This window comes from Grampus griseus (genome assembly GCF_964374135.1).
Source record: "Grampus griseus genome assembly, chromosome: X".
Taxonomy (NCBI): domain Eukaryota; kingdom Metazoa; phylum Chordata; class Mammalia; order Artiodactyla; family Delphinidae; genus Grampus; species Grampus griseus.
Window position 1 is genome coordinate 70,249,619 of NC_138999.1, and position 22,848 is coordinate 70,272,466.

Genomic DNA, 22,848 nt, shown 5'->3' on the forward strand with positions numbered 1-22,848 from the left:
AGTATCTACCTGCTGGTGGGCAGGGCCAGGGCCCAGGGTGTTCTGGGCCTGGTGCCTGCCCACTGACTGGGTGAGGTTCAGTTCCAGAGCTAGTGCTGGCCCACTGGTGTGAGGATTCAGGTCCTGGATTCTCTGACTGCAGGGTCTTGAATATGCCAGAGTTGGTTCCAGTCCACATGTTGGTAGGGCCAGTGCCCAAGGTATACCAGTTCTGGTGGCAACACCCTGTTAAGGGGCTGGGCCTTGAGGTGGGTAGAGCCAGGTCACAGAGTGACTGGAGGCTCAACTGGTCCTATAGCAGCCAGCCTGCTGGTGGGTGGGGCTGTGTCCCTGCCCAGATAGCTGCTTGGCCTGTCACATCCCAGGACTGGTGCTTACCGTATGGCAGGTGGGGCTGGGTCCCGGCAGTAATAAGCTTGAGGGAGGGTTCCAAAACGGTGCTTGGAAGCAGCAGTGGTGGGATTAGCTCCAAATAATGTCTGCTTCTAGCATCTATGTCACCAGGGTGACTCTCAATTTCCTCCTAACTCTCCAGGAGGCTCTTTAAGATCAGCAAGTGCGTCTGACATAAGCTTCTTTCAAATTACTTCTGCCCTGTGTCTCAGAGCATGCAAAATTTTGTATTTGCCCTTTTAGAGCAGGATCTATTTTCCACAGCCCTCTGGCTGTCTCTCAAACCCTAATGTCCTTCAAAGTCAAACATTCTGGGGGCATGCCTACCCAATGTAGGACCCCCAAGCTGGGGAGTCTGATGTGGGGCTCAGACCCCTTACTCATTGGGAAGAATCTCTACAATTGTAATCACACTCCTGTTTGTGTGTCACCTACCTGATGGTATGGATCTTGCTTATACCATGTAACTGTCCCTCCTATGTATCTCTTTATGGTTCCCTCTTTACATCTTTATTTGTAGAAGACCTTTTCTGTTAGCCTTCAGGTCTTTCTTGTTGATAGCTCCTCTGTGAATTGTTGTGATTTTGTGTGCCTGTGAGAGGAGGTGAGCTCAGAGTATTCCTACTCCAACAACTTGGCTGCTCCTCCCACATTAGATCTTAAGACTCAAGACTAATCTTCTTTGGTGTGTTTCTCTGTACTGTAGGCCCATTGGAGCAGCAGTGTTACCCCCATGGCTCTATGGGAAGGCTCCAACCCTTCTCTTTTCTGCATAGGCCCCACCCAAATGGCTATATCCCAGGGAGGTCCCATCATTGGGGCACTTGGGTGATATCTTCTGATGCACTGAAACAGGAAAAGTGGCTCCACATTTTGAAACCAAGGAGGAAACAGCCTTCCCAAATGCCTCTGGAGGAAGTGGCAGTACTGATGATCTCAGAATCATCTTTTTATTCTGTCCTGCTTTCTCCATTTCCTTTAGTTCAAACTGATAGTGTCTTTGTTGGTATAATTCCATCTCTATTCCTGGCTCCTTCTAAGATGGTTGATTAAGTCTCTGAGTCACATGCATGATGTCCCTATTAAATTGTAGTTCAGCCACATTCTTAGTGTTCTCTTCAGAATAAGATTTTTTGAAATAATGATACACTGAGTTTTCCAAATATTCAATTTCTGGTTCCTCCTTGCTTAGCAATTCCTTCTTCATTTCTACATATTACTATAAGCAGTCAGAAGGAATAAACCCACCCTTCAACATTTTGCTTTGAAGTCTCAGTTAAATATCCAATTTTATTGCTCAAATTTCTGCTTTTCAAAAAATGCTAGGACAGAGTTCAGTCAAGTTATTTGCCACCTTATAACAAGGATCACCTTTCCTCTAGTTTCTAAAAACATGTTCTTCATTTACAAACCTCACCAAAATTGTCCTTAATATCCATATTTCTAAGATGCACCTCAAAACCATTCCAGCCTTTACCATTACCTAGTTCCAAAGACTCTTCCACATTTAGGTATTTGTTACAGCAGCAGCTCACTTTTGGTACTGAAATCTGTATTAGTCAGATCAGGCTGTTATAACAAAATACCATAGATGAGGTGGTTTAAATGACAGAAATTTATTTTCTCAAAGTTCTGAAGGATGGAAAGTCCAAGATAAAGATGCTGGCCAATTCAATTCCTAATAAGGGCTCTCTTCGTGGCTTGTAGATGGCTACTTCTCACTGTGTCCTCACATGGTGGGGTGAGAAAGAGAGAGAGAGCAAGAAATTTCTCTGGGTCTCTTGTTATAAGAGTACTAATCCCATCATGAGAGCCTCACCTTAATGATATTATCTAAACTAAATTATCTTCCAAAGGCTTCATTTCCAAATATCATTACACTTCAATGTATAAATTTGGGGGTGCACAAAAATTCAGTCCATAACAAAGATACCACCAGAGATATAAAGTGAGTCCAAATTGACTCATACCATTTTGACTTTGCATACCATCCTAGGCAGTTGAGTTGCTGAATTTTAATCATCAGAGCAACATGTTCAGATGGTTGATTTATGAAGATAACTCTGATTCCAGTGGGAAAGATCAGTTATAAGGAGAGGAAATGGAAGCTATTGTGATAGTCTAGAGAAAAGATAATAAGGACCTGAACTATGGGCAATGGCAGTGGGAATGGAAAGCAAGAGATCAATAGAAGAAAATCTGAAGGGAGAATTGACAGGACTAATTGACCAATTCAGTGAGAGATTTGAGAGAAAGAAGAGGTGAAAGATGTCTTTGAAGTTAATTGAATTTTCAGGTAACAGATTTAAAAGAGATTTCATTTTATCTCAATACCTGTTGTTGAGAATCTTTCCAGAATGCATGAGTCCCCTTTCCAACATTATTGAGTAGAGTCTAATAAATTATAGTTAAATCTTTCTTTGTAATTGAAGATTTACAGACCCTCACAATACTATTTTGAAAAAATTAATTTTAATTGCAGAAGACAATAGATATAAATATATACAGAAAAAGTTTGAATATATACTTAGCCCCAGAAACCTTGGGGGTTTGGGTATCATTTTCTCTACTTATTATTATTAATGTGTTTATAGCTGTTCACTTGTCTCCAAAACTTAGTGCAGCAAAATTTTTTGGTTCCAGGTCATTAACTTTTTTCCATCTTATATTTTCAATTTTATTATTTTAATTTTGTAAAAGGTGATGTTACACCAATGGTATTTATTTTAAGTACAACTATATTGTTGATAGAAATTTATAATTTTCCTTAGAGATGAATATCATTGACACATGTACTGTATTTTAAGAGTGATTTTATATACTAGCCTAACTACAAGTATCTACAATGCAATATTTATCTGATTTGATATATAAAATCAAATTAAATTTTTCACTAAGCAGAATTCCAATGTGTAGAAACTTTGTTAGCACATATTTCAATCATGGGATTTATCCTATAACGAGTTTTGTTTAAAATTATTATAACTAAATAATAATTGGGTACAGTGCAAAGTTTTCAAATTTTGTGGGTACATTATATACTGTAAAACTCCCCATTTTCACCATTTTAAGTACACAATTCAGTGGAATTAATTACATTCACAATACTGTACAATCATCACCACTATCTATTTTCAGAACTTTTCCATTACTCCAAATAGATACTTTGTACCATTAAAAACTCTCTATTTCCCCTTCCCTGTTGTCTCTGGTAACCTCTAATCTATATTCTGTTATTATGAACTTGTGTATTTTAGATATTTCATGCAAGTGGAATCATACAATATTTATCTTTTTCTGCTTGGCTTATTTCACTTACCTTAATGTATTCAAGGTTCATCCGTATTTTAGATGACCAGAACATCATTATTTTTAATGGCTGAACAACATTCCTTTTACCATATATACCATATTTTGTTTATCCATTCATCTGATGACAGACACCTGGGTTGTTTTGTCTAATATGAGTAAGGCTACAATGCACATTGGCATACAAATATCTGTTTTAATGCCTGTTTTCAAATTCCTTGCATACATATCTACAACTGGAGTTGTTGGTTCATATAATTTCTGTTTAATTTTCCGAGGAAGCACAAAACCGTTTCTACAACAGCTGAACCATTTTACATTCCCAAGAGTAATGTATGATGGTTCCAATTTTACCGCCTTCTTGCCAACACTTGTTGATTTCAATTTTTAAAAAATTAATTACATCCTATTTGATGTGAAATGGTATCTAATTGTGTTTTTTATTTGAATTTCCTTAATGGCTAATGATGTTGAACATCTTTTCATGTGCTCATTGGCTATTTGTATATCTTTTCAAGTCCTTTGTCCACTTTAAATCTTTTTGTTGTTGCTTTGTTGAGCTGTAGGAGTTCTTTATATATTCTGTATTTAACCCCACATCAAATATATGATTTATTAAATTTTCTCCCATTCTGTAAATTGTCTTTTTAATTTCTTGATAATGTGTTTTGTTACACAAAATTTTTAAGTTTGATGAAGTACAATTTATCTTTTTGTTGTTGTTGCTTGTGCTTTAGATGTCATATGTAAGAATCTATTGCCAAATCCAAAGCCATTAATGTTTACCCCTGTTTTCTTATAAGAAATACTAGCTTTTGGTTCTTATATTTAGGTCAATAGTCAATTGAGTTTATGGGTCCAAATTCAGTCTTTTGCATGTGGAGATTTAGTTGTCCTAACACCATTTATTAAAGAAACTCTTTCGTCTCCATTGAATGATATTGGCACCTTTGTCAAGTCAGTTGGCCATTGATATATGGGTTGATTTCTGGATTCTCAGTTATATTCCATTTGTCTTCATATCTATCCACAGATTTCATTCCTGCATCTGAATAGTGGTGAGTCCTCTAAATTTATTGTCTTTTAAAATATTGTTTTGGCTCTACAGAGCCCTATGTCTATCCAGTTATTTAGGTCTTCTTTAATTTCTCTCTGCAATATTTTATAGTTTTAAGTATACAAGGCTTTTACATTCTTGGTTAAATTTATCCTTAGGGATTTTTTTCTTTTAAATGCAATTTTAAGTGGAATTGACTTCTTAAATCCTTTTTGGGATTACTCATTGCTGTTGAATGAAAACACAACTGATTTTTTTAATGGGTTGAGCTTGTAACATTCAACTTTACTCAATTTGTTTACTAGCTCTAGTAGCTTTTTTGTACCTTCCTTGGGATTTTCTATATATAAGATTACATCATCTGTGGATATAGTTTTAAGTTTTCCTTTTTTATTTGAATAAATTTTACTTCTTTTTCTTGCCTAATTGCTCTGGTTAGAACTTTTAGTACAATGTTGAATAGCAGTAGTGAAAGTGGACACACTTGAATTGTTCTTAATGTTAGGGGAAAAGCTTTCAGTCTTTCAACATTAAGTATAATGTTAGCTCTGGGATTTTCAAAAATGCCCTTTACCATGTTAAGGAAGTTTCCTTCTATTCCTAGGTTTCTGAATGTTTATATCATGAAAAGGTGTAATTATGCCAAGTGCCCTTCTACAGCAATTGAGATACTCATGTGGATTTTTTTCATTCTATGAATGTGGTGTATTATGTTGATTGATTTCTTATATTGAACCACCCTTGCACTCCTGTGACAAATACAAGTTGGTCATGATGTATAACCCTTTAAATATGATATTGGATTCAGTTTGCTAGTATTTTGTTGAGAATATTTGCTGTGTATTCATAAAGGATATTGGTCTGTAATTTCCTTCCCTTGCGATTGTTTTCTGATGTATCAGAGTAATGCATGCATTATACAATGATTTAAGAGGTGTTCCTCCTTCTTCCATTTTTTGAAACAGTTGGGGAAGAATTAATGTTAATTCTTCTTTAAATATTTGGTTGAATTTAACAGTGCAGTGAAGCCACATGGCCTTGAGTTTTTCTTTGTTGGGATGTTTTTGACTACTAATTTAATCTTATTACTTTTTATAAGTCTGTTCAGATTTTCTATTTCTTCTTCAGTCAATTTTGATAATTTGAGTGTTTCTAGGAAATTGTCCATTTCATCTAGGTTATCTGACTTGTTGGTGTAAAACTGTTTATAGTGTTCTTTTATAGTTTTTTCTATTTCTTTAAGGTTGGTAGTAATGTCCACTTTTATATCTAATTTTAGATTTTTGTGTATTCCCTCCTTTTTCTTAATCAGTCTGCCTAAAGATTTGTCAATTTTTGTTGATCTTTCTAAAGAACCATCTTTGATTTTGTTGACATTCTCTATTCTCTAGTTTAAAAATCTCTGATCTAATTATTTTCTTCTTTTTGCTAGTTTTAGTTTTGGTTTGCTCTTCTTTTTCTAGTTCTTTCAAGTATAAATTTAGATTTTTGATGTGAGATTTTCTCTCTTTTATAATGTCATTTACTGCTATAAGTTTCCCTCTGAGCACTGCCTTTGTTGCATCCCATAAGTTTTGATATGTTGTGTTTTCAGTTTTATTCACCTCAAATTATTTTCTAATTTATCTAGTGATTTCTTTTTTAACCTATTTGTTATTTAATTGTTTGCTATTTAATTTCCACACATTTTAAAATGTTTTTCATTTTTCTGATATTTTTATAGCTTTACTCCATTGTGGTCCTGGAAGATGCTTGTGTGATATCAATCATTTAAAATTTATTGATACTTGTGGCCTAACATATGGTCTATCCTGGAGAAGGTCCAATGTACACATGAGAAAAATGTATGCTCTGCTATTGTTCAGTAAATTGTTTTATACATATCTATTAGGTCTAATAGTTTAGAGTGTTGTCCAAGTCTTTTGGTTTTTATTGATCATCTAGCTAGATGTTCTACCCATTATTTAAATTAATGCTTTGACATCTCCAATTATTGTAGAACTATTTCTCACTTCAATCTGGTCAATGTTGCTTCATATATTTGGGGAATTTGTTGTTTGGTGCGTGTTTATAATTGTTATATCTTCTTGAGGATTTGACCCTTTATCAACATATAATGTTTTTATTTGTCTTTTGTAACAGTTTTTGACTTAAAACTATTTTGTTTGATATTAATGCAGCTGCCTCAAACCTCTTTTTTATTACTATTTGTATGCAATACCTTGTCTTCTTCATTCACTTTCAACCTGTTCAACCTGTTGTGAGAATGCTTAAAATGTAATCTCTTAGCAGAATTCAAGTATATAATACAGTGTTTTTAACTATACTCACCATGCTGCACGTCAGATTCTCAGAACTGTTTCACCTTATAACTGAAAGTTTATACCATTTAGCAAACCATCCCCCAGCCCCTGGAAACCACCAACTCTGTTTCTCTGATATCAACTTTTTAAAAAAGACTCCACATATGAGTGATACCATACAGTCTTTGCCTTTGTCTGCCTTATTTCACATACTATAATGTCCTCCAAATCATCCATTTAGTTACATAGGGTAGAATTTCCTTCTTTTTATGTAGATCTCACATTTTCTTTATTCATTCACCCACCAATGGACACTTACATTATTTTCATATCTTGGATATTAGGGAAAATGCTGCAATCAACATGCTATTGCAGATATCTCTTTGAGACCCTGATTTAATTTCCTTTGCCTATATACTCAGAAGGGGGACTTGCTGGATCATATGGTGATTCTATTTTTTTAGGAACTTCCGTACTGTTTTCCATAATGGCTGTACCAATTTACATGTCCATCAACAGTGTACAAGCATTCCTTTCCTTCCACATCTTCACCAACATTTGTTAATTTTATTTCTCTTTTCAAAGAAGTGGCTCTTAGTATTTTTGATCATTTTTACTGTTTTTCTATTCTTTATTTCATTTATTTCAGCTCTGACCTTTATTATTTCCTACCTTCTGCTTTTTTCTTAGTTTGTTCTTATTTTTCTCATTCCTTGAGGTGTAAAGTTAGGTTGTTCGAGACCTTGTTTTTTCTTAATGTAGGCATTTACCACTAAAACCTTTCTTCTTAGAAGTGCTTAGCCAGCATCTTATACATTTCAGTACGTTGTGTTTCCACTTTCGTTTGCTTTAAGATACTATTTGATTTCCCTTTCGATTTCTTCTTTGACCTATTGGTTGTTCAGTCATGTGTTGTCTAATTTCTGCATATTTGTGAATTCTTCAGTTTCCCTTGTTATTTATTTACAATTTCTTATCACTGTGGTCAGAAAAAGTGCTTGATATTATTTCAATCCTCTTAAATTTGTTAAGACCAGATTTATAAACTAACATATAATCTATCCTGAAGAACCTTCCCTTTGTGCACAAAAGGAACATGTATACTGCTGCTTTTGGATGGAATGTTCTCTATATGTCTATTAGATCTAGCTTGTATAAATTGTAATATAAGTCTGGTATTTCCTTCTTAATTTTATGTCTAGATAACCTATCCATGGCTGAATGTTGGGTATTGCAGTCACTTACTATTGTATACCTGGCTGATTCTTTCTAATGATATGTTAATATGTTCTTAATTAGCTACTCTGGTATTGGATATATATACAATTACTATCCTCTCTTGATAAATTTTTCCTTATTATTATATAATGATCTTTGTATTTTATTAAAGTTGTTGATTCAAAATCATTTTTTTCTGATATAAGTATAGTTACCCTGTTCACTTTTCATTTTCATTTGCATGGCATATTGTTTTCCATCCCTTTATTTTAAGTGTATGTGTGTCCTTTTTTCTCATTCTTTATACACTATTTTTTTATTGGAGTATAGTTGCTTTAAAATGTTGTGTTAGTTTCTACTGTACAGCAAAGTGAATCAGCTGTATGTATACATATATCCCCACTTTTTTTGATTTCCTTCCCATTTTGGTCACCTCAGAGCACTGAGTAGAGTTCCCTGTGCTGTACAGTAGGTTCTCACTAGTTATCTATGTTATACATAGTATCAATCGTGTATATATGTCAATTCCTATCTCACAATTCATCCCAGCTCCGCTTCCCCATTGGTATCCATACGTTTCTTCTCTATGTCTGTGTCTCTATTCCAGCTTTGCAAATAAGATAATCTATACCATTTTAATATATTCCAGATACATACATTAGTATATGATATTTGTTTTCCTCTTTCTGACTAACTTCACTCTGTATGACAGTCTCTATTTCCTTCCACATCTCTACAGGTGAACATGCTTTTCTCCTTTTCATGGCTGAGTAATATTCCATTGTATATATGTACCACATCTTCTTTCTTTTTTTTTTTTTTTGTTTTTTGAAGAGAAAAAATTAAGACGTGTTCTCTCTCTCTCTCTCTCTCTCTCTCTCTCTCTCTCTCTCTCTCTCTCTCTCTCTATATATATATATATATATATATATATATATATATATAATCAGTAATGCTGTACTATACTCCTTTTTTTTGTTGTGGTATGCAGACCTCTCCCATTGCAGAGGACAGGCTCTGGATGCGTAGGCTCAGCGGCCATGACTCATGGGCCTAGCCACTCCGTAGCATGTGGGATCTTCCTGGACCAGGGCACAAACCCGGGTCCCCTGCATCAGCAGGAAGACTATCAACCACTGCGCCACCAGGGAAGCCCTAATCCTTTTCTTTCTTACATCTTCATTGGAGTATAATTGCTTTACAATGTTGTTTTAGTTTCTGCTGCATAACAAAGTGAATCAGCTATATGTAGACAGATATCTTACACCTCCCTCCCACCTGCCTTATCCCACTTCTCTAGGTGGGCACAAAGCACCAAGCTGATCTCCCTGTGCTATGCAGCTGCTTCCCACTAGCTACCTATTTTACATTTGGTTAATTCTGCTCTCTCACTTTGTCCCAGCTTCCCCTCCACACACCGTGTCCTCAAGTCCATTCTGTACTTCTGCATCTTTATTCCTGTCCTGCCCCTAGGTTCATCACAACCATTTTCTTTTTAGATTCTATATAAATGTGTTAGCATATGATATTTGTTTTTCTCTTTCTGACTTACTTCACTCTGTATGACAGACCCTAGGTCCATCCACCCCACTACAAATAGTTCAATTATGTTTCTTTTTATACTTGAGTAATATTCCATTGAATGTATGTGCCACATCTTCTTTATCCATTCATCTGTTGAAGGACATTTAGGTTGCTTCCAGGTCCTGACTATTGTAAATAGTGTTGCAATAAACTTTGGGGTGCATGTGTCTTTTGTGGTGCATGTGTCTCTAGATATATGCTCAGTAGTGGATTGCTGGGTCATATGGTAGTTTTATTTTTGGTTTTCTGAGGAATATTCATACTGTTCTCCACAGTGGTTGTATCAGCTGACATTCCTACCAACAGTGCAAGAGGGTTCCCATTTCTCCACACCCCCTCCAGCATGTATTGTTTGTAGATTTTTTCATGATGGCCATTCTGACCAGTATGAGATGATACCTCATTGTAGTTTTGATTTGCATTTCTCTAATAATTAGTGATGTTGAGCATCTTTTCATATGTTTGTTGGCCATCTGTATGTCTTCTTTGGTGAAATGTTTATTTAGGTCTTCTGCCCATTTTTGGATTGGGTTTTTTTGTTTTTTTGATATTGAGCTCCATGAGTTGTTTGTAAATTTTTGACATTAATCCCTTGTCTGTTGCTTCATTTGCAAATATTTTCTTCAATTTTGAGTGTGCCTTTTCATCTTGTTTATGGTTTCTTTTGCTATGCAAAAGTTTCTTTTTTTAACATCTTTATTGGGCTATAATTGCTTTACAATGCTGTGTTAGTTTCTGCTCTATAACAAAGTAAATCAGTTATACATATACATATGTTCTCATACCTATTCCCTTTTGTATCTTCCTTCCACCTACAAATCTTATCCCACCACTCTAGGGGGTCACAAAACACCAAGCTGATCTCCCTGTGCTATGCGGCTGCTTCCCACTAGCTATCTACCTTACGTTTGTTAGTGTATATATGTCCATGCCTCTCTCTCGCTTTGTCACAGCTCACCCTTCCACTTCCCCATATCCTCAAGTCTGTTCTCCAGTAGGTCTGTGTCTTTATTTGTGTCTTACCCCTAGGTTCTTCATGACATTTTTTTTTCTTAAATTCCATGTATATGTGTTAGCATACGGTATTTGTCTTTCTCTTTCTGACTTACTTCACTCTGTATGACAGACTCTAGGTCTATCCACCTCATTACAAATAGCTCAATTTCATTTCTTTTTATGGCTGAGTAATATTCCATTGTATATATGTGCCACATCTTCTTTATCCATTCATCTGATGATGGGCACTTAGGTTGTTTCCATCTCCGGGCTATTGTAAATAGAGCTGCAATGAACATTTTGGTACATGACTCATTGAATTTTGGTTTTCTCAGGGTATATGCCCAGTAGTGGGATTGCTGTGTCATATGGTAGTTCTATTTGTAGTTTTTTAAGGAACCTCCATACAGTTCTCCACAGTGGCTGAACCAATTCACATTCCCACCAGCAGTGCAAGAGTGTTCCCTTTTCTCCACACCCTCTACAGCATTTATGGTTTCTAGATTTTTTAATGATGGCCATTCTGACTGGTGTGAGATGATATCTCATTGTAGTTTTGATTTGCATTTCTCTAATGATTAATGATGTTGAGCATTCTTCCATGTGCTTGTTGGCAGTCTATATATCTTCTTTGGAGAAATGTCTATTTAGGTCTTCTGCCCATTTTTGGATTGGGTTGTTTGTTTTTTTGTTATTGAGCTGCATGAGCTGCTTGTAAATTTTGGAAATTAATCCTTTGTCAGTTGCTTCATTTGCAAATATTTTCTCCCATTCTGAGGGTTGCCTTTTGCTCTTGTTTATGGTTTCCTTTGCTGTGCAAAAGGTTTGCAGTTTCATTAGGTCCCATTTGTTTATTCTTGGTTTTATTTCCATTTCTCTCGGAGGTGGGTCAAAAAGGATCTTACTGTGATTTGTGTCATAGAGTGTTATGCCTATGTTTTCCTCTAAGAGTTTGATAGTTTCTGACCTTACATTTAGGTCTTTAATCCATTTTGAGCATATTTTTGTGTATGGTGTTAGGGAGTGATCTAATCTCATACTTTTATGTGTACCTGTCCAGTTTTCCCAGCACCACTTATTGAAGAGGCTTTCCTTTCTCCACTGTACATTCTGCCTCCTTTATCAAAGATAAGGTGACCATATGTGCATGGGTTTATTCCTGGGTTTTCTATCTCTTCCATTGATCTATCTTTCTGTTTTTGTGCCAGTACCATACTGTCTTGATTACTGTAGCTTTGTAGTATAGTCTGAAGTCAGGGAGCCTGATTACTCCAGCTCCTTTTTTCGTTCTCAAGATTGCTTTGGCTATTCGGGGTCTTTTGTGTTTCCACACAAATTGTGAAATTTTCTGTTCTAGTTCTGTGAAAAATGCCAGTGGTAGTTTGATAGGAATTGCTCTGAATCTATAGATTGCTTTGGGTAGTACAGGCATTTTCACAATGTTGATTCTTCCAATGCAAGAACATGGTATATCTCTCCATCTATTTGTATCATCTTTAATTTTTTTCATCAGTGTCTTATAATTCTCTGCATACAGGTCTTTTGTCTCCTTAGGTAGGTTTATTCCTAGGTATTATATTCTTTTTCTTGCAATGGTAAATCGGAGTATTTTCTTGATTTCACTTTCAGATTTTTCATCTTTAGTGTGTAGGAATGCAAGAGATTTCTGTGCATTCATTTTGTGTCCTGCAACTTTACCAAACTCATTGATTATCTCTTGTAGATTTCTGGTAGCATCTTTAGGATTCTGTATGTATACTATCATGTCATCTGCAAAGAGTGAGACCTTTACTTCTTCTTTTCTGATTTGGATTTCTTTTATTTCCTTTTCTTCTCTGATTGCTGTGGCTAAAACTTCCAAAACTATGTTGAATAAGAGTGGTGAGAGTGGGCAACCTTGTCTTGTTCCTGATCTTAGTGGAAATGCTTTCAGTTTTTCACCAGTGAGGATGATGTTGGCTGTGGGCTTGTCATATATGGCCTTTATTATGTAGAGGAAAATTCCCTCTATGCCTACTTTCTGCAGGGTTTTTATCATAAATGGGTGTTGAATTGTGTCAAAAGCTTTCTCTGCATCTATTGAGATGATCATATGTTTTTTCTCCTTCAATTTTTTAATATGGTTAATCACGTTGACAGATTTGCGTATATTGAAGAATCCTTGCATTCCTGGGATACACTCCACTTGATCATGGTGTATGATCCTTTTAATGTGCTGTTGATTCTGTTTGCTAGTATTTTGTTGAGGATTTTTGCATCTATGTTCATCAGCGATATTGGCCTGTAGTTTTCTTTCTTTGTAACATCCTAGTCTGGTTTTGGTATCAAGGTTATGGTGGCCTTGTAGAAGGATTTTGGGAGAGTTCTTCCCTCTGCTATATTTTGGAAGAGTTTGAGAAGGATAGGTGTTAGCTCTTCTCTAAATATTTCATAGAATTCTCCTGTGAAGCCATCTGGTCCTGGACTTTTGTTTGTTGGAAGATTTTTAATCACAGTTTCAATTTCAGTGCTTGTGATTGGTCTGTTCATATTTTGTATTTCTTCCTGATTCAGTCTTGGCAGGTTGTGCATTTCTAAGAATTTGTCCATTTCTTCCAGGTTGTCCATTTTATTGGCATAGAGTTGCATGTAGTAATCTCTCATGATCTTTTTTATTTTTGCAGTGTCAGTTGTTACTTCTCCTTTTTCATTTCTAATTCTATTGATTTGAGTCTTCTCCCTTTTTTTCTTGATGATTCTGGCTAATGGTGGATGAATTTTTTTTATCTTGTGAAAGGACCAGCTTTTAGTTTTATTGATCTTTGCTATTGTTTCTTTCATTTCTTTTTCATTTATTTCTGATCTGATTTTTATGATTTCTTTCCTTCTGCTAACTTTAGGGTTTTTTGTTCTTCTTTCTCTAATTGCTTTAGGTGCAAGGTTAGGTTGTTTATTCGAGATGTTTCTTGCTTCTTAAGGTGGGCTTGTACTGCTGTAAACTTCCCTCTTAGAACTGCTTTTGCTGCATCCCATAGGTTTTGGGTCTTTGTGTCTCCATTGTCATTTGTTTCTAGGTATTTTTTTATTTCCTCTTTAATTTCTTCAGTGATCACTTCGTTATTAAGTAATGTATTGTTTAGCCTCTATGTGTTTGTATTTTTACAGATATTTTCCTGTAATTGATATGTAATCTCATGGCATTCTGGTCGGAAAAGTTACTTGATACAATTTCAATTTTTTAAAAAATTTACCAAGGCTTGATTTGTGACCCAAGATATGATCTATCCTAGAGAATGTTCCATGAGCACTTGAGAAAAAATTGTAATCTGTTGTTTTTGGATGGAGTGCCCTATAAATATCAATTAAGTCCATCTTGTTTAATGTATCATTTAAAGCTTGTGTTTCCTTATTTATTTTCATTTTGGATGATCTATCCATTGGTGAAAGTGGGGTGTTAAAGTCCCCTACTATGAATGTGTTACTGTCTATTTCCCTTTTTATGGCTGTTAGTATTTCCCTTATGTATTGAGATGCTCCTATGTTGGGTGCATAAATATTTACAATTTTTATATCTTCTCCTTGGATCGATCCCTTGATCATTACATAGTGTCCTTCTTTGTCTCTTCTAATAGTCTTTATTTTAAAGTCTATTTTGTCTGATATGAGAATTGCTACTCCAGCTTTCTTTTGGTTTCCATTTGCATGGAATATCATTTTCCATCCCATTACTTTCAGTCTGTATGTGTCTCCAAGTCTGAAGTGGGTCTCTTGTAGACAGCATATATATGGGTCTTGTTTTTGTATCCATTCAGCCAATCTGTGTCTTTTTGTTGGAGCATTTAGTCCATTTTCATTTAAGGTAATTATCGATATGTATGTTCCTATTCCCATTTTCTAAATTGTTTTGGGTTCATTATTATAGGTCTTTTCCTTCTCTTGTGTTTCTTGCCTAGAGAAGTTCCTTTAGCATTTGTTGTAAAGCTGCTTTGTTTGTGCTGAATTCTCTCAGCTTTTGCTTGTCTGTAAAGATTTTAATTTCTCCATCAAATCTGAATGAGATCCTTGCTGGATAGAGTAATCTTGGTTGCCAGTTTTTCTCCTTCATCACTTTCAGTATGACCTGCCACTCCCTTGTGGCTTGCAGAGTTTCTGCTGAGAGATCAGCTGTTAACTTTATGGGGATTCCCTTGTGTGTTATTTGTTGTTTTTCCCTTGCTGCTTTTAATATGCTTTCTTTGTATTTAATTTTTGACAGTTTGATTAATATGTGTCTTGGCATATTTCTCCTTGGATTTATCCTGTATGGGATTTTCTGTGCTTCCTAAACTTGAGTAACTATTTCCTTTCCCATATAAGGGAAGTTTTCCACTCTAATCTCTTCAAATATTTTTCTCAGTCCCTTTCTTTTTCTCTTCTTCTTCTTGAATACCTATAATTCGAATATTGTTTTGTTTAATGTTGTCCCAGATGTCTCTGAGACTGTCCTCAGTTCTTTTCATTCTTTTTTCTTTATTCTGCTCTACAGTAGTTATTTCCACTATTTTACGTTCCGGTCCACTATGTTATGTTACGGTCACTTATCCGTTCTTCTGCCTCAGTTATTCTGCTATTGATCCCATCTAGAGTCTTTTTCATTTCATTTTTTGTGTTGTTCATCATTGTTTGTTTCATCTTTAGTTCTTCTACGTCCTTGTTAAATGTTTCTTGCATTTTGTCCATTCTATTTCCAAGGTTTTGGATCATCTTTACTATCACTATTCTGAATTCATTTTCAGGTAGATTGCCTATTTCTTCTTCATTTGTTAGGTCTGGTGCATTTTTATCTTGCTCCTTCATCTGCTCTGTGTTTTTCTGCCTTCTCATTTTGCTTATCTTACTGTGTTTGGGGTCTCCTATTTGCAGGCTGCATGTTCATAGTCCCTGTTGTTTTTGATGTCTGTCCCCAGTGGCTAAGGTTGGTTCAGTGGGTTGTGTAGGCTTCCTGGTGGAGGGGATTAGTGCCTGTGGTCTGGTGGATGAGGCTGGATCTTGTCTCTCTAGTGGGCAGGTCCACGTATGGTGGTGTGTTTTGGGGTGTCTGTGGCCTTATTATGATTTTAGGCAGCCTCTCTGCTAATGGGTGGGGTTGTGTTCCTGTTTTGCTAGGTGTTTGGCATAGGTTTTCCAGCACTGTAGCTTGCTGGTCGTTGAGTGAAGCTGGGTGCTGGTGTTGAGATGCAGGACTCTGGGAGATTTTCACTATTTGATATTATGTGGAGCTGGGAGATCTCTTGTTGACCAGTGTCCTGAAGTTGGCTCTCCCACCTCAGAGGCACAGCACTGACTCCTGGCTGCAGCACCAAGAGCCTTTCATCCACATGGCTCGGAATAAAAGGCAGAAAAAGTAGAGAGAAAGAATTAGTAGAAGTAGTAAGAAAGAAAGAAAGAAAGAAAGGAAGAAAGAAAGAAGGAAAGGAGGGAAGGAAGGAAGGAAGGAGGGAGGAGGGAAGGAAGGAAGAAAGAAAGAAAGAAGAAAAGCAGGAAAGAAGGAATGAAAGGAGGGAGGGAGGGAGGGAGGAAGGAAGGAAGCAGGGAAGGAAGGAAAAAATAAAGTAAGAAAGAAGATACAGTGGAATAAAATAAAGTAAAATATAGTAAAGTTATTAAATTAAAAAATAATTATTTAGAAAAAAGAAAAGGATGGATAGAAACTTAGGACAAATGGTGGAAGCAAAGCTATACAGACAAAATCTTACACTGAAGCATACACATACTCCCTCACAAAAAGAGGTAAAGAGGAAAAAATCATAAATCTTGCTCTCAAAGTCCACCTCCTCATTTTGGGATGATTCATGGTCTAAGGAGGGAAGGAAGGAAAGATAGAGAGAATGAAAGAAAGAAGGAAAGGAAGAAAGAAAGAAAGAAAGAAAGAAAGTAAAGTAAAATAAAGTTATTAAAATTAATTATTAAGAAAAAATAAATTAAAAAACCCCCAAAATGGACGGATAGAACCCTAGGACAAATGGTGGAAGCAAAGCTATACAGACAAAATCTCACACAGAAAAATACACATACACACTCACAAAAACAGGAAAAGGGAAAAAAAATCATAAATCTTGGTCTCGAAGTCCACCTGTTCAATTTGGGATGATTCGTTGTCTAGTCATGTATTCCACAGATGAAGGGTACATCAAGTTGATTGTGGAGCTTTAATCCGCTGCTTCTGAGGCTGCTGGGAGAGATTTCCCTTTCTCTTCTTTGTTCTCACAGCTCCCAGGGGCTCAGCTTTGGATTTGGCCCCGCCTCTGCGTGTAGGTCGCTGGAGGGCGTCTGTTTTTGGCTCAGACAGGACGGGGTTAAAGTAGCCGCTGTTTCAGGGGCTCTGGCTCACTCAGGCTGGGGGGAGGGAGGGGCGCGGAGTGCGGGGCAAGCCTGCGGCGGCAGAGGCCAGCGTGACATTGCACCAGCCTGAGGCCTGCCGTGCGTTCTCCCGGGGAAGTTGTCCCTTGATCCCGGGAACCTGGCAGTGGCGGGCTGCACAGGCTACCCGAAAGGGAGCTGTGGATAGTGACCTGTGCTTGCACACAGTCCCCTTGGTGGTGGCAGCAGCAGTCTTAGCGTCTCCCGCCTGTCTCTGGTGTCCGTGCTTTTAGCCACGGCTCATGCCTGTCTCCGGGGTCCGCGTTTTTAGCCGCGGCTCGCTCCCGTCTCTGGAGTTCCTTTAAGCAGCACTCTTAAACCCCTTTCCTTGCGCACCAGGAAACAAAAAGGGAAGAAAAAGTCTCTTCTCTCTTCGGCAGCTCCAGACTTTTTCCCAGACTCCCTCCCGGCTAGCCGTGGTGCACTAACCCCTTCAGGCTGTGTTCACACAGCCAACCCCAGACGTCTCCCTGCACTCCGACCAAAGCCAGAGTCTCAGCTCGCAACCCTGCCCACTCTGGCTGGTGAGCAGACAAGCCTCTCGGGCTGGTGAGTGCCGGTTGCCACCGATCCTCTGTGCGGGAATCTCCCCGCTTTGCCCTCTGCACCCCTGTTGCTGTGCTCTCCTCCGTGGCTCCGAAGTTCCTCCCTCTGCCTCCTGCAGTCTCCGCCCGTGAAAGGGCTTCCTAGTGTGTGGAAACCTTTCCTCCTTCACAGCTCCCTCCCACTGGTACAGGTCCCATCCCTATTCTTTTGTCTCTGTTTTTTCTTTTTTTCTTTTGCACTACCCGGGTAGCTGGGGAGTTTCTTGCCTTTTGGGAGGTCTGAGGTCTTCTGCCAGCATTCAGTAGGTGTTCTGTAGGAGTTGCTCCACGTGTAGATGTATTTCTGGTGTATCTATGGGGAGGAAGGTGATCTCCACGTCTTACTCTTCTGACATCTTCCCCTCCGCCCCCTGTGCAAAACCTTTTAAGTTTAATTAGGTCCCATTTGTTTATTTCTGTTTTTATTTTCATTACTCTAGAATATTGGTCAGAAAACTATAAGACAGTGATGAAAGAAATCATGGACAACACAAACGGATGGAGAGATATACCATGTTCTTTGATTGGAAGAATCAACATTGTGAAAATGATAATACTACCAAAAGCAATCTACAGATTCAATATAATCCCTATCAAATTATCAATGACAATTTTCACAGAACTAGAACAAAAAAAATTGTGGTTTGTATGGAAACACAAAACAGACCACACATAGCTAAATCAGTCTTGGGGAAGAAAAATGGAGCTGGAAGAATCAGATGCCCCTCTCTATACTACAAAGCTACAGTCATCAAGACTGTATGTTACTGGCACAAAAACAGAAAATGTATATCAATGGAACACAATAGAAAGCCCAGAGATAAACCCATACACCTGTGGTCACCTAATCTATTACAAAGGAGGCAATAATATACAATGGAGAAAAGACAGTCTCTTCAATAAGTGGTGCTGGGAGAACTGGCAGCAACATGTAAAAGAATGAAATTAGAAGACTCCATAATAGCGTACAAAAAAATGAACTCAAAATGGATTAAATACCTACATGTGAGGCCAGAGCCTATGTGTGTCCTTAAAGCTGAAGTGAGAATCTTCTAGGTAGCATATAGTTGGGTTTTGTGTTTTTATTCACTCAGCCTCTTTAAGCCTTTTGGTTGGAGAATTTAATACATTTACACTTAAAGTAATTATTAACAGGTAGAAACTCACTATTGTCAATGTGATCATTTTTTCTGTCTCTTTTGTAATTATTTTGTTATTTTATTCCCCTTTTACTATCTTCCTTTGTGATTTGATTATTTTCTGTAGTGGTATGCTTTGATTGTTTCTCTTAATCTTTTTTGTGTCTACTATAAATATTGCTTTCTCTTTACCATGAAAGTTATATAATACATATTATAAATCTATTTTAAGCTGATAACAACTTCAATCACATAAAAATCTGTGCACTTTTATCCCCTCCCACACACATTTTATGGTTTTGATATCAAAATGTCATCTTTTTAAAGATGCATCTTTAACAAATTATTGTAGCTGAATTTATTTTCAATATTTTTGTCTTTTAACATTTATACTAGAACTAGTGATTTACACACTACATTTACAATATTGGAATATTCTGTATTTGACTGTATACTGAAATTTACTAGTGAGTTTTATACTTTTGTATATCTCCGTGGTACTAATTAGTGTCCTTCCATTACAGCATGAAGGACTCATTTCAGAATCTCTTGTAAAGAGATCACTTGTGATGAACTTCCTCAGCTTTTTATTTGTTTATTTTTTTTGGTCTGGGGTAGTCTTTATCTCTTCTTTATCTCTGAGGGACAACTTCACCGGATAAAGTGTTTTTTGTTTGTTTTCTGTCACCACTTAGAATGTATCTTCCTACTCTCTCCTGGCTTTTCAGGTTTCTACTGAGAAGTTTGCTGATATCCGTATAGCAGTTCCCTTGTATGAGATGAGCTGTTTTTCTGTTGCTACTTTCAAAATTCTTTGTATTTGATTGTCAATTGTTTTTTAATAATATATTCTGGTGAAGTCTTCTTTGGGTTAAATCTGGATGAGGACATATGTGCTCCATGTACCTAGCTGTCTATATCTCCTCTCAGATTTGGGAAGATCTCAGTCTTTATTTCTTTCAATAATCTTTCTGCCCCTTCTCTTTCTCTTGTTCTTCCATCACTTCTATAATACTGATTATATTTTTGCTTGATGGTGACACATAATTCAAGTAAGCATTCATTCTCTTTATTCTTTTTTTTTTCTTTTTTTCTCCTTTGTATAATTTCAAAAGACCTGTCTTTGGGGCTTCCCTGGTGGCGCAGTTGTTGGGAGTCTGCCTGCCGATGCAGGGGACACGAGTTCATGCCCCGGTCCGGGAGGATCCCACATGCTGCAGAGTGGCTGGGTCCATGAGCCATGGCCACCGAGCCTGTGCGTCCGGAGCCTGTGCTCCACAATGGGAGAGGCCGCAACAGTGAGAGGCCCGCGTACTGCAAAAAACAAAAAACAAACAAACAAACAAACAAACAAAAAAGACCTGTCTTTGAGTTCACAGATTATTTCTTCTGCTTGACCAAGTTTGATGCTAATGCTCTCTATTAAAATTTTCATTTCATTCATTTTATTCCTGAGCTCCAGAATCTGTTTGGTTCATTTTTCATTATTTCTATTTCCACATTAAACTTCTAGTTTTGTTCGTGTATTGTTTTCCTGATTTCACTGCTTTGTCTATCTGTGTTCTCTTATAACTTGCTGAACTTCTTTATAACAATTATATTGAATTTTTTTCTATGGCAATTTGTAAAATCTCCACTATTTTGTGGTTGGTTACTGGAAAATTGTTTTCTTTTGGTTATATCATGTTTCCTTAATTTTCATGTTTCCTATACTCTGAGCATTTGATGGAAGAGTCACTTCTTCCAGAATTTACAAACTGGTTTTGTTGGAGAAAGACCTTCACCTGTGGGTGAATACAAGAATGATAATTGAATGGGGTGTACCAGTTTTATCTCCAGGGTAGGTCCAGCAATGTTGTCTCCATAAAACTACACTAGCTGAGGTCAGTGTTGGCTAGATTTGAGAGATGCTCATTGGCCAAGGCTGCAGGTGTCTGCAGCAGCATTGAGGACTATTGACGTGTTTAGTGGTAAAGGCTGTTGTGGACCTCCTGAACTATTTTTATCCCATGGTATATGTCATGGCTGAGGGGATCCTATTTGCACCAGGTCCAGCTTGCACATGACTTCACAGTGGTGGTTGCACTAATGTCTGGATTTATAAGTCCCTGTGGAGCAGCCTTGGAGCCAGGGACTTAGGCAAATATACCTGTGGAACAATAGCATCTCCAGGATCTGAGACTTTCTTTAGACTGCAATAGAAGTTTCTCTCATACCTGAGATGTTTTTGCACATAAAATGGGTGGGGCTCTGAACTCTGGAGCATGCATGGGTTTGGGGGGAGGATCTGACAGCTTTGGTCCTGGGGAAACAAAATAGCAGTTCCATCAGCAATATGTTCATCCTTAGGAGGTCCACATTGGTGATGCCTCTTGGTTAACTCAGTGGCAAAATCTGCCTATGTCCTTTGCAGAACAGCCTTGTGTGTTCCACACTGATGAACACTGCAGGGTTCTCCACTTCAGAAGCAACAAGGAGTATATGGCTGTCATTGTGGCTAAGGTCCTAAGTGGCAAAGGCTTTCCAAGTCCTCTAGAGAGAAAACTATTGGGGACTACATTGATATCTGCTGTGTATATGATACTGATAGCCCCTGCCCTTATTATTTGTTTCTAGTCATCTTCAGAGGTCTTGGCTAAGGTGACCTTCCCAGAGATACTTTCTGTCTGGTTATTCTCCATTTTTTTGCTCTACTATGTTGCCATACATTATTAATTGAACACTTCTGTCCTCTGAGGGCTATTTTCTTTTGTGAACAGCTGTTTAATTGTTGTTTTTGTGGGTATTTAAATGTCTGTATCTTGTACTCTGCCATCGTGCCAATGTCACTACCTAAGTTAAATTCAAACAGGATCTTTTTCTTTATTTTTTAACATCTTTACTGGAGTATAATTGCTTTACAAAGTTGTGTTAGTTTCTACTGTATAAAAAAGTGAATCAGCTACATGTATACATATATCCCCATACCCCTCCCTCTTCCATCTCCCTCCTGCCCTCATTAACCCACTCCTCTAGGTGGTCACAAAAAAACGAGCTGAACTCCCTGTTCTATGTGGCTGTTTCCCACTAGCTATCATTTTACATTTGGTAGTATATATATGTCCATGGCACTCTCTCACTTTGTCCCAGCTTACCATTCCCCCTCCCTATATCCTCAAGTCCATACTCTACATCTGCATCTTTATTACTCTACTGGCCCTAAGTTCTTCAGAACCATATTTTTAAATACATATATATGTGTTAGCATATGATACTTGTTTTTCTCTTTCTGACTTACTTCACTCTGTATGACAGACTCTCTTTCCATCCACCTGGCTACAAATAACTCAGTTTCGTTTCTTTTTATGGCTGAGTAATATCCCACTCTATATATGAGCCACATCTTCTTTAGCCATTCACCTGTTGATGGACACTTAGGTTGCATCCATGTCCTGGCTACTGTAAATAGTGCTGCAATGAACATTTAGCATGACTCTTTTTGAATTATGGTTTTCTCAATGTATATGCCCCGTACTAGGATTGCTGGGTCATATGGTAGTTCTATTTTTAGTTTCTTAAGGAACCTCCATACTGTTCTCCACCATGGCTGTATCAGTTTACATTCCCACCAACAGTGCAAGGGCGTGGCCTTTTCTCCACACGCTCTCCACTATTTATTGTTTGTAGATTTTTTGATGATAGCCATGATGACCTGTGTGAGGTGATACCTCATTGTAGTTTTGATTTGCATTTCTCTAATAATTACTGATGTTGAGCATACTTTCATGTGTTTGTTGGCAATCTGTATATCTTCTTTGGAGAAATGTCTATTTAGGTCTTCTGCCCATTTTTGGATTAGGTTGTTTGTTTTCTTTGATATTGAGCTGCATTAGCTGCTTGTATATTTT